Source organism: Scyliorhinus canicula, chromosome 3, assembly GCF_902713615.1.
Source record: "Scyliorhinus canicula chromosome 3, sScyCan1.1, whole genome shotgun sequence".
NCBI classification, from domain to species: domain Eukaryota; kingdom Metazoa; phylum Chordata; class Chondrichthyes; order Carcharhiniformes; family Scyliorhinidae; genus Scyliorhinus; species Scyliorhinus canicula.
In genome coordinates, this window is record NC_052148.1 from 171,996,403 (window position 1) to 172,007,889 (window position 11,487).

The 11,487-nt window shown below is 47.0% G+C and overlaps 1 protein-coding gene across 3 annotated transcripts in view; it reads right to left on the reverse strand.

Moving 5' to 3' along the window:
- The window catches only part of arhgap24 (Rho GTPase activating protein 24), a 1,044,996-nt gene that overhangs the window by 478,905 nt on the left and 554,604 nt on the right, over nucleotides 1-11,487 (reverse strand). The window lies entirely within an intron of this gene.

The following is an 11,487-nucleotide window of genomic DNA, read 5'->3' on the forward strand; positions in this document are numbered from 1 at the left end:
AAATGAGATCAAGTGTATTTTTCTCTCTTGTTGATTCCCTCACCACCTGCTGCAGACCCGGTTGGCAGCTATGTAGTTTGGGAACCGGCCTACCCAGTCTGTGGTGGTGGTTCTGAGCAACTCTTGGTGATGGACATTGAAGTCTCCCACCCTGAGTACATTCTGCATCTTTGCCTCCCTCAGTGCTTCCTCCAAGTGGTGTTCAACATGGAGGAGAACCTATTCATCAGCTGACAGGAGTAATCAGTGGTTTCCTTGCCCATCTTAGACCTGGAGCCATGAAACTTCATGGGGTCCAGAGTCAACGTTGAGGACTTCCAGGCCCATGTCAGTTATTCTTATCAGTCTTGGTTCAAACGCACAATCAATAACATTGATGTTAAAATCATGAGATGCTCTCATGAAACAGAGATCTTTACATATAGAAATTATGAGTAGAAATATATACATATATTTCTAGAATCATCAAATTGTTACAGTGCAGAAAGAGGCCATTTGGCTCATTGTGTCTGCACAGGATATCCAAATGAACAACTCACCTGGTGCCATTTTCCTGCCTTTTCCTTGTAACCTTTCACATTGTTTTGTTTAAATAACAATCTAATTCCCCTTTAAATACTTTGATTGGACCTGCCTCCACCATTCTCTCAGGCGGCATGTTCCAGACCCTAAACAGTCACTACGTGAAAAGGTTTTCCCTCATATCACTATTGCTTCTTTTACTAATTACATTAAATCTATACCCCCTCTTTCTCGACCCTTTCATGAGTGCAAACAATTTCTCCCTATCTACTCTGTCCACTCATGATTTTGAATATCGCTATCAATTCTCTTCTCCTTTTTCTAAAGAAAACAATCCTAACTTCTCCAATCTATCTTCATAACTGAAGTTCTTCATCTTGAAATGATTCTCATGGATCTTTTTAGCACGCTCTCCAATGTCTTCACATACATCCTAAAGTGCCCATAAATGGACACAACGTTCCAGCTAAAGCTGAACTAGTGACTCATACAAGTTCAACATGACCTCCTTGCTCTTGTACTCCATGGGCAGAATCTAACGACTGCGCTGCACCTGAATCGGGGAGTGACGGAGCCGTAAATCTTGCCAGAGGCCTCCTGAAACGTACCCGATTTGCCACACCTTGTGTGATCTACAGGGTCACAATGGACGGGATCCAGATCTGGCTAATCTGCATGTTAAAGTGTGGCAGTAAGCAGCACTTTGATATGCACTAACCAGAGTTACCTAAGGTGCAGGATCTAACTCCCGTGCCTCGGAGACCCTGAGCGAGCGCCGCGTACTGATCTCCAGAAATGGGGATCAGGCATGCCGGCATGTGTCCATGTATACCACATCAACGGCATTTCCCTCATTAACCCTCTCTCTTACCTCTTCAAAAAAATCTCCAGCAAGTTAATTATATTATGACTTTCCATTAAGAAATCCATACTGGTTTTCCTTAAGTAACACACAGTTGTCCATGTGACTATTAATTTAATACCAAATTTTGTATCCAGGAATGTCCTCACCACACATTACATATAATCCCAGTTAAAGTTACTGGGAGTATATGTAAACCATTTCTTTGAACAATGGTGTAATGTTTACAATTCTAGCACCACCCCAGATACTCAGCGAGACTGAAAAATTATTGCCAGTGCCTCAGCATTTTCCACTCACTTTTGTCAGTTTCCTACATCTAGTATCTCATCCGGCCCTAACGCCTTATCAACTTTAAGTGCAGATAAACTATCTAATACTTCCTCCTTTTCAATTTTAATCCCTTCTAGTGCCTGAACGACCTCCCCTGTTATCAGGGCCTCGATAACACCTTCTTCCTTGGTAAAGTACCTCGGCTATGCTCTCTGTGTCCTTGTGTGAATTCCCTTTTTGGTCCTTCATCTTCCCCATAGCTCCTTTTACCACCCTTTTACTAATTATATGCCTGTAGAACAGGATCACAATGGGCGAGACCCCGATTTGGCTTATCTGCATATTACAGTTTCGCAGTAAGCAGCACTTTTATATGCACACGCAGGAATTACCCCAGGCGCAGGATCTAACTCCCGCACCCCAGAGACCCCGAATGAGCGACGTGTACTGGTCTCTAGAAATGGGGACCAGGCACAGCAGCACTTGGGAGGTTTCTCAGGTGATCGGGGGCCCCTGGGTGGCTGGGCTCTGGGCAGGGTGGTACCCTGATATCCTGGCCATGCCATCTGGGCACAGTGGCACTGCCAGGGTGCCGATGTTGCAGTGCCAAAGTGTCCAAGTGGCATTTTGCCTGTGATGGGTATCGGGCCTGGGGGTGTCCTACCCTTATTAGGTGGGCTTTGGAAGGCTGTTTGATACCCTTACAGGGTCATTGGGAGGATCCGGGGGTCACATTGGAGTGGAGCTCTTCAGTATAAGAAATGGGAGTAAGTGCGGCCTCTGTGGGTCATTTTCTGCTGAGTCACCAAAATGAAACAGAGTCCATTAGATAGCGGGTCTCTCTCGGCAATGCCAGCACCGGGAAACACCCGGCTAAACGCACTCAACACAGGCATTTCATTTCCATTAAATTGCCCCCGATATCCTTATTAATAAAGCCCCGGATGTTGTACACTTTGTTAACTGCTCTTTCAATCTGTCCTGTCACTTTGAATGTCTTATGCATATATATACCCAGGTCCTCCTGCTCCTGTACCCACTTTGGACTTGTACCCACTGTTTTATATTATCGCTCCATATTCTTTCTACCAAAATGCCAAACCACCATGGAAAACTACTCATTGCAAATGTCAACAAGAGAAGGCTTTTGATCGGGTGAAGTAGGAGTATCTTTGGGAGACACTGGGAAGGTTTGGGTTTGCTGAGGGCTTCATCAACTGGGTGCGGTTGCTCTACCAGGCGCCGGTAGCGAGTATGTGCACGAACCGGCTGAGGTTGGGGTACTTTAAGCTACACCGAGGGACGAGGCAGGGGTGCCCCCTCTCCCCGTTGCTGTTCGCTCTGGCCATAGAGCTGCTGGCCATGGCGCTGAGAGCATCAAGGAAGTAGCAGGGCTGGTTCAGGGTGGGGTGGAGCACCGGGTTTCACTCTACGCGGACAATCTGCTCTTATACATCTCGGACCCGGTGGAGGGGATGGGGCAGGTTATGCAGACCTTGGGGGAATTTGGCAGGTTCTCGGGGTACAAATTGAACATGGGAAAAAGTTAATTGTTCGTGATCCAGTCAAGGGGGCAGGAGCGCTGACTGATGGAGCTGCCACTTAGGATGGTAGAGAGGAGCTTTCGCTACCTGGGAATACAGGTGGCTCGGAAATGGGAGGCATTACACAGGCTCAACCAAACCCGGCTGGTGGAGCAAATGGAGGGGGACTTTAAAAGATGGGATATGGTCCCTCTATCGCTGGCAAGGAGGGTGCAGACCGTGAAAATGACGGTGCTCCCCAGATTTTTGTTTGTCATCCAGTGCCTCCCCATCTTCATCCCTAAAGCCATTTCAAGCAGGTAAACAGAATTATTTTGGGCTTTGTATGGACGAATAAAACCCTGCGGGTGAAGAAAATGTTGTTGGAGCGCAGTCGGGGGGAGAGTGGGTTGGCACTGCTGAACTTCTGCAACTACTACTGGCCGGCGAATATCGCAATGATTAGGAAGTGGGTAATGGGGGAAGGGTTGGCATGGGAGTGGATGGAGGCAGCGTCATGCAAAGGCACCAGTTTGGGAGCACTGGTAACGGCACCTCTGCCATTCTCGCCATCCGTTACTCCACTAGCCCGGTGGTGGTGGTGACATTGAGGATCTGAGGGCAATGGAGGAGGTATAAGAAGGTGGAGGGTGCGTCAGTCTGGGCCCCGATTTGTAATAACCACAGGTTCGTGCTGGGCAGGATAGATGGCGGGTTCCGAAGTTGGCAGAGAGCAGGAATTAGACGGATGGGAGATCTATTCATAGACGGGAGCTTTCCCAGTCTGAAGGCGCTGTGGTGATTGTAGATCTGAGTAGATGCAATACAACTGAGCAAACACTAGAGGGAGCACAGGAGAGCTATATATACACAGGGACAGGAAGTGAGGACACACTTCATGGAAGGCAGAACTCGTAGCAGGACACAGACACAGGCAGGCAGCATTTGAGGTAGCCGTAAGTTAAACTCTGAAGAGAGAACAAATTCACAATAAAGCATCTTCTCCACCTTTGAGACTACGAGCTTTATTAAGACACGAGGAACAACACATGGTACCAGGAATGGCTTCAGACGCTTACTACAGGACAACTCAGCTGCAGATACAGAAAGAACAAAATGGCATGGAAATCCCCTACTGGACATTGGACTTGGGAAGACATCGCTTATTCAAGGATGTGGCATGGAACCCCACCTCAGCTGGACACGACTGGCAATGTAAGAAATGTCTGGAAAATGTTTAAACAAATGTTCGATTTATATATCATAGCTAATGATGTAGCAGCAGCCTCAGACAAAATTAAAATAGCAATGCTCATCGCAGGACATGAAGCTAGGAAATTATATAATGGATTTAAGTACTCAAAAGATGAAGACAGCAATGACTTACAAACAATACTAAACAAATTTGAAGAGTACTGTAAGGAATTTGAACAGCACGGTATGCTCAGAGGCCAAACTGCACAGAGACTGAGTGATGCAAAACTTAAACAATCAAAATCAGACCAGAAAGGGTTCAGTCAAGAAATCACGAGTGAAAAGTACAGATCAAAAAGAAATAACTTGAATTTTTCACAAAGCCACAACGCTGAAATCCAGTCCAGATCGAAAGGAAAAGGTAACTTACAACTTTCAGAAAGAAAAAACGCTGAAATCCGCGATAAAATGGCGTCCGACCACATTTTACAGTCTCGGGCAGACAAAGAACTAAAATCTGCGTCTGCGCATGCGCAGGAAACAGAAGCCGCGCATGCGCAGTTACAATCACCCGTTTATCATTCTGCGCATGCGCCAGCTGTACGTGCGCAGTTTTAAAAAGTTTGTGTTGCTGATCGTTATGCGCATGCGCAAGCCGCGCATTGGACACAAACCCGCACAGTAAAGGAAGGCCGATTTGCGCATGCGCAATTCATTCCTACGCATGACGTCACGAGCGTCATGTCGTCTGAGTATCCGGACCACGCCTACTTAAAAGGGAAATGCCCGATAATTGAAAACAAGATACTTAAAGCGGTAAAACCAAACTTTCTTGCCTCAGAAGACAAAAAAACGCCTGAACTTAAACCAGCAGTTGAAAACAACTCGCACAACACCCTGGAAAAAGCAGTCTGCACCACCCAATGTGAAGAGAACAAAAAGAAATCCGAAACAAAAAAAGATGATTTGTTTTTCGAAGAGTACTACTCAGGCATGGCTGAGTTATTCGGATATGCTGATCACAGCATCAGCGACACGGTCGCAAAGCTCAACACGAATCTACTCGTGGTAGATGAATCCAACACCATGGTGCCATGGCAGATCATCGATACATTGGATGACAGCAATACCCAAGACAACGACACACAGAGAGCACAGAAATACTCCACACAGAGAGCGATGACAGGCTCCACAGTGAGAGTGATGAAAGACTCCAAAAGGGAAGCAAACAAACACTCCCTGGCGAACACCATGCATGAACAAGACCATGAAGGTCAACCCGCCATATCTGAGCAACCGCAAGCAGACTATGAAAGTCTACCAAGCTCACATAATCAAGAAGAAGACAATGTAAATCTACCCACTGCATGCAAAAACAGTGACAAGGTGATCACACTCGACATACAGGAGGTACAGGATCACAGCGAGACTGACAGTTCTCAGCTTGTCTGTACAGAAGCACAGAGTCGGGCCACCCAAGAGTCCAGTGAGACCACGCCAATAGAAACCATGCAGATTTTGACTCCAGAAGAGGAGCACCAAGAGTCCAGAGAGACCATGTCAATTGAAATCATGAAGATTTTGACACCGGAAGAGGAGCACCAAGAGTCCAGAGAGACCACGTCAAATGAAATCGTGAAGAATTTGACTCCAGAAGAGGAGCACCAAGAAAGCAAAGACGAGGAATCAAATCCACCACAAATGACTGATGTCACCAGCATCAATGCAACATCAGATCAGTCTCACCATTCTCGAGACGAAACGTTCAATGCAACAGATTCCACAAAGGACACTCGCACCAATAACTGTGACAATGACTCAAATTATCCACACGGGACACTCATTGAGCATAACAAGAAAAACAAAAGCCAAAAGAAGCACAGCAGAAATGAGAACAACAACAGCAAGAACAAAAGCAACATGAAGCGCGACAAGAACAACAAAAATCGCAAGAAGCACTGCAGAAACAAGAACAACAACAGCAACGATAAAAACTACAAGCACAACGACAAAAACTACAAGAAGAACAACAAAACCAACAAGAAGCATAACAAGGATAGCGACAACAACAAAGACAGAAACGACAAAAACAGCAACAAGAACGTCAACGAAAACAACAAAGACAGGAACGACAGAAACAACAGCAATGAAACAACGACTTGTACAAAATGGTACAACTATGCACAGTAAGGACAATGCCACAGCACACTGCAAAACAATGACAAGACTACAAACATGCCATGGGATGACAACGAATCGCACAAACTCACATCTGCTCCAGAACAAGCAAGCAGAGCAGCTTTCAAGGCAGATGACATAATAAATCGATACCACAAGCACAGAAAAAAGTCCATGTCAGTCAACATCAGTGGTTCGGCCATGCAAACACCTCGGGATAATGCATTGGTTACTTAAAATAACAAGAACACCGACAACATTCACCATGTCAACAACTACAAAAGAAAAAACTCAGTGAACAAATTCATCAAGTTTGGACTCATAAATGTTTTTATTAAGAGTGGACTCATAAATATAAATTGGCTTTGTAAAATATGCAATAGCACCATCATTTGTATAGATACACATATCATAAGTAACTGTTTTGTACAATTTTCTTTAACGATGTACAGAAAATATGTAAAGAAAAAAGGGGGATGTGGTGATTGTAGATCTGAGTAGATGCAATACAACTGAGAAAACACTAGAGGGAGCACAGGAGAGCTATATATACACAGGGACAGGAAGTGAGGACACACTTCACGGAAGGCAGAACTCCTCGCAGGACACAGACACACAGGCAGGCAGCATTTGAGGTAGCCGTAAGTTAAGCTCTGAAGAGAGAACGAATTCACAATAAAGCATCTTCTCCACCTTTCAGACTACGAGCTTTATTAAGACACGAGGAACAACACAGGCGCTGGAGGACAAGTTCAAGCTGCTGCCAGGGAATGGTTTCAGATATTTACAAGTCCGGGACTTTCTGAGGAAACAGGAATTGGCTTTCCCGCTGATCCCACCACGGGGGGTACAGGACTGGGTAGTGTCCGGTACCTGGGTGGGGTAGGGTAAAGTGTCGGATATCTATCAGGAGTTGTTAGAGGCGGAGGAAACCCCAGTGGAGGAACTGAAGAGAAAGTGGGAGGAGGAGCTAGGTGGGGAGTTAGAGGCGGGTCTGTGGGCGGATGCCCACATTCCTCCTCAACATGTGCCAGGCTCAGTCTAATACAGTTTATGGTGGTACACCGGGCACACATGACGGCGGCGAGGATGAGCCAATTTTTCGGGATTGAAGATAGATGTGCGAGGTGTGCGGGAAGCCCAGCAAACCATGTCCATATGTTTTGGGCATGCCCGAAGCTTGGAGGATTGTGGCAGGGGTTTACCAGGACAATGTCCAAGGTGCTAGGTACGGGGGTGGCGCCGAGTCCAGAGATAGCGATCTTTGGCGTGTCAGAAGATCCGGGAGTTCAGAGAGTGAAAGAGACCGACGTTCTGGCCTTTGCCTCCCTGGTAGCCCGGAGATGGAGCCTGTTACTGTGGAGGGACTCGAAGCCCCCGAGTGTCGAGATTTGGTCAGTGACATGGCTGGGTTTCTCAAGCAGCTGGAGAATATAAAATTTGCCTTGAGGGGGTCAATGCTGGGGTTCTCCCGGAGGTGGCAGCCGTTCGTCAGCAGAAGCAGCATCCTGAAGGGGGAGGGGGGGGGGGGGGGGGGTAGGTGCAATATGGTTAAGGGATGTACAGAAGGGGTTGGGTGGGTAATGTCTAGTTTATCATGTTGATGTTTATGTTATTATTTTTTTGTTTGTTATTGTTATAAAAATTTTGCAAATGCTTCAATAAAAATTTTTTTTTTTAAATGTCCACAAGACGGCTGAGGACTCACATCAGAAGATAATAATCCAAGGAACTGCCTTCGAGCAGAGCAGCCATGACACGGCATCAGCAATTAAAAGCCTCACCCTCTGGCGCGTTTGATTCTGAGCTCCTGATTGGTCCCTTATTGTTAGGCACTCAATGTCCGATTGAGGGACCTATAGAACATAGAACAGTACAGCACAGAACAGGCCCTTCGGCCCTCGATGTTGTGCCGAGCAATGATCACCCTACTTAACCCATGTATCCACCCTATACCCGTAACCCAACAACCCCCCCTTAACCTTACATTTTAGGACACTACGGGCAATTTAGCATGGCCAATCCACCTAACCCGCACATCTTTGGATTTCACCTGCATGAAGAATGGGATTATTTCCGAGCCCATTCCCCTTCCTCTAACCTCCTACCACCCCCAGACAGCAATCACACTAAGCAGAACACTATTGCTCCAAAGGGTTATCTTTTCCTCAACGGCCCGCAGCATGGAATCACAAACTTTCTGCAGCCTTCTCAGATCTCCAGAGCTTCTCTAAAACTCTCACAACATGAAGGCTGCTAATCACAGCACCTTAACTGCTTGGAGCCTGTTCTTTGCTCCTCTCCAATGGTTCCTGCCAATGATATCTCCTCCAAATGGCTCTTTCCATGGTTCTCTCTCTCTCTCTTTATCCAGGCTTTCTCCCTGTGCCAATTCCCTCTATGGGTTCGGTCTTTCGGACCACTCCCTGTCCCCTCTCCCTGTCCCTAATCTCGGGAGCCCTGTCTTATGGTGCCCTATTCTTGTGTCCAATTATCTCTTTTTCACAACATTTTCCTCTCCGTGCAGGCGCACTGGGCACTTGTACCCAGCCCAAATACTCTAAAACATTAAACTGCTCATGTTCCCAATACATGCACATTCCTTGCATGCATGGACACTCCCAGGCAGGCTGGAACATGTAGGATGTGATCGAACGGCTTTGTCGCACCCGACTCAGTGACACACCGATGCCGGTAAATTTCATGAGAAGCCTCTCGCGGGATTTGCAGCACTCGGAACGCCTCGCGAGGTCTACTGAGATCTCAAGAGACAACACGGTCTGGACCTCGCCCTCAATGGATGTTCCAGATTTAAATTTTTAAGTGAGCAGTTAGGCTCACTTAAATATGCCGGTGCCGCATTCTCCCAAGGTCCAGGAACGAACGGCCGTGCCGAGGAGAACTCGCCATGGCACCGTTTTGCACTGGTCCACTCAAATATGGCATAATGACATCTGGGGTGGGGGGGGTCTCCCAGGCCATCAGAGGTCCCTGGGTAGTCCAGCTCTGGCACTCCCACTGCCACCTGGGCATCTTAGCACTGCCAGCCTGGCACCTTGACACCAACATACAGGCATGTTGGCACCGCCAGTCTAGCACCTTTACACCACCATCCTGGCACCTTGGCACTGCCAGCCTGGCACCTTGGCACCAGCACACGGGAATGTTGGCACTGTCAGTCTGGCACCTTTACACTGCCATCCTGGCACCTTGGCACTGCCAGCCTGGCACCTTGGCACCAACACACAGGAATGTTGGCACTGTCAGTCTGGCACCTTTACACTGCCATCCTGGCACCTTGGCACTGCCAGCCTGGCACCTTGGCACCAACACACAGGAATGTTGGCACTGCCAGTCTGGCACCTTTACACCGCCATCCTGGCACCTTGGCATTGCCAGCATGGTACCTTGGCACTGCAACCTGGGCATACTGGCATTACCATGGTTCCAGTTTGGCACTGCCATGTTGCCCAGGTGCCACATTGCCTGTGCCAGGGATCTGGCACAGGGAAGCCCTGCCCTTATGAGGTGGGATTGGGGGGGTTTTGAGGACTCCCTAACAGGTAAGTTGGGGTAATGGGGGGGGGGGGGGGGGGGGGGGGGGGGGGGGGGGGGGGTCCAGAGGCCGCAGGGAGGGATCATGAGACCGGGACACCATTTTAAGCTGCCCCAATCTCTTCCTGCATGACAAGCTGAGCTCATCAATGCAGTAAACAAATGTAAGTGCAACCTTGGTGGGGCATTCCTCACTAAGGCCAAAAAACATTGAGTCCCGTTTGATAGCGGGATCGTTCTCGGCACTGCAGGTGTCAGGAAAAACCCCACTAAACGCCCCCAAAAAGGGTCTCCAAAAGGGTTTTTTTTCCTGTTAAATCTCTGTAGATCCCAGCCTGCACTTCGGAAGTCAGGCAAGTCAGGTTTCCTAACACAACAAAACAAAATGCCTCAAAATTACTTACTGGATATATTTTAATGATCATACAAAATCAAAATTAATTTCTGTTGTAATTTTTATAAATAATCTGTTTGTGATCTTTTCCTCATATTTTAAACTCAATTAACCAATGAACTTGTCAGGGCAGACTATGCACCAAAATTCTAAGATGAATTTGGAACCATTATTTTACACGAAATGAAAAATAAAACAAAGTTTGCTGCATCATTAGTATTTTAAAGGCAAGTTTAATCTCTGAAGGAAGCCACATAATCATTAAAATAATTAAATGGAACTGTATTCATGAAGGGAGTGATGATAGATTGTATTCCTGTGCAAAAGAGGGAGTACTTTAGCAAGAATACTTACAGAGCTAATAAAACATGGCCCACAATCTCTGACTTTGGAATGAAGCCTGTTGATTGCTCTGATTTTGGTTTCTGAATGTCCCCAGGTAGTCTGAGGTAGTTAAGCATTTCTTCCACTTGATCACGGAAGGCTCACATTGAGGCATACCTGAAGGACTTTTGGTCTTTTTGTATTAAAATACAGCAATTCAAACTAAATGCAGGGGCTGAAATAAGAATAAAATCAGTTTGCAAAAAATAATTGCTGAAGAAAAGGTGTTTCTTGTGTTCATGGGATGTGGGCATTGCTGACTGGTCCAGAATTTAGTGCCCATCCCTAAATCTCTGGAACGGAGTGAGTTGCTCGGCCATTTTAGAGGGCACATGAGAGTCAATCACACTGCTGCGGTCTAGAATCACATGTCTGCCAGACCAGGCAAGGACGGCCGGTTTCCTTCCTGAAAGGACTCTAGTGAACCAGGTGGGTTTATGACAATGGTTTCATAGTCATCATTAATTCCAGGGCCGGAATTTTCCGGCCGTTTGATGGTGATGGGGTTCGCTGGTCCCACTGGCATTGCACCCCCCCCCCCCCCCTCCTCTGCAGGTTTCCTGGCAGTATGGGGCGGCTTCAATGGGAATTTCCATTGGCAG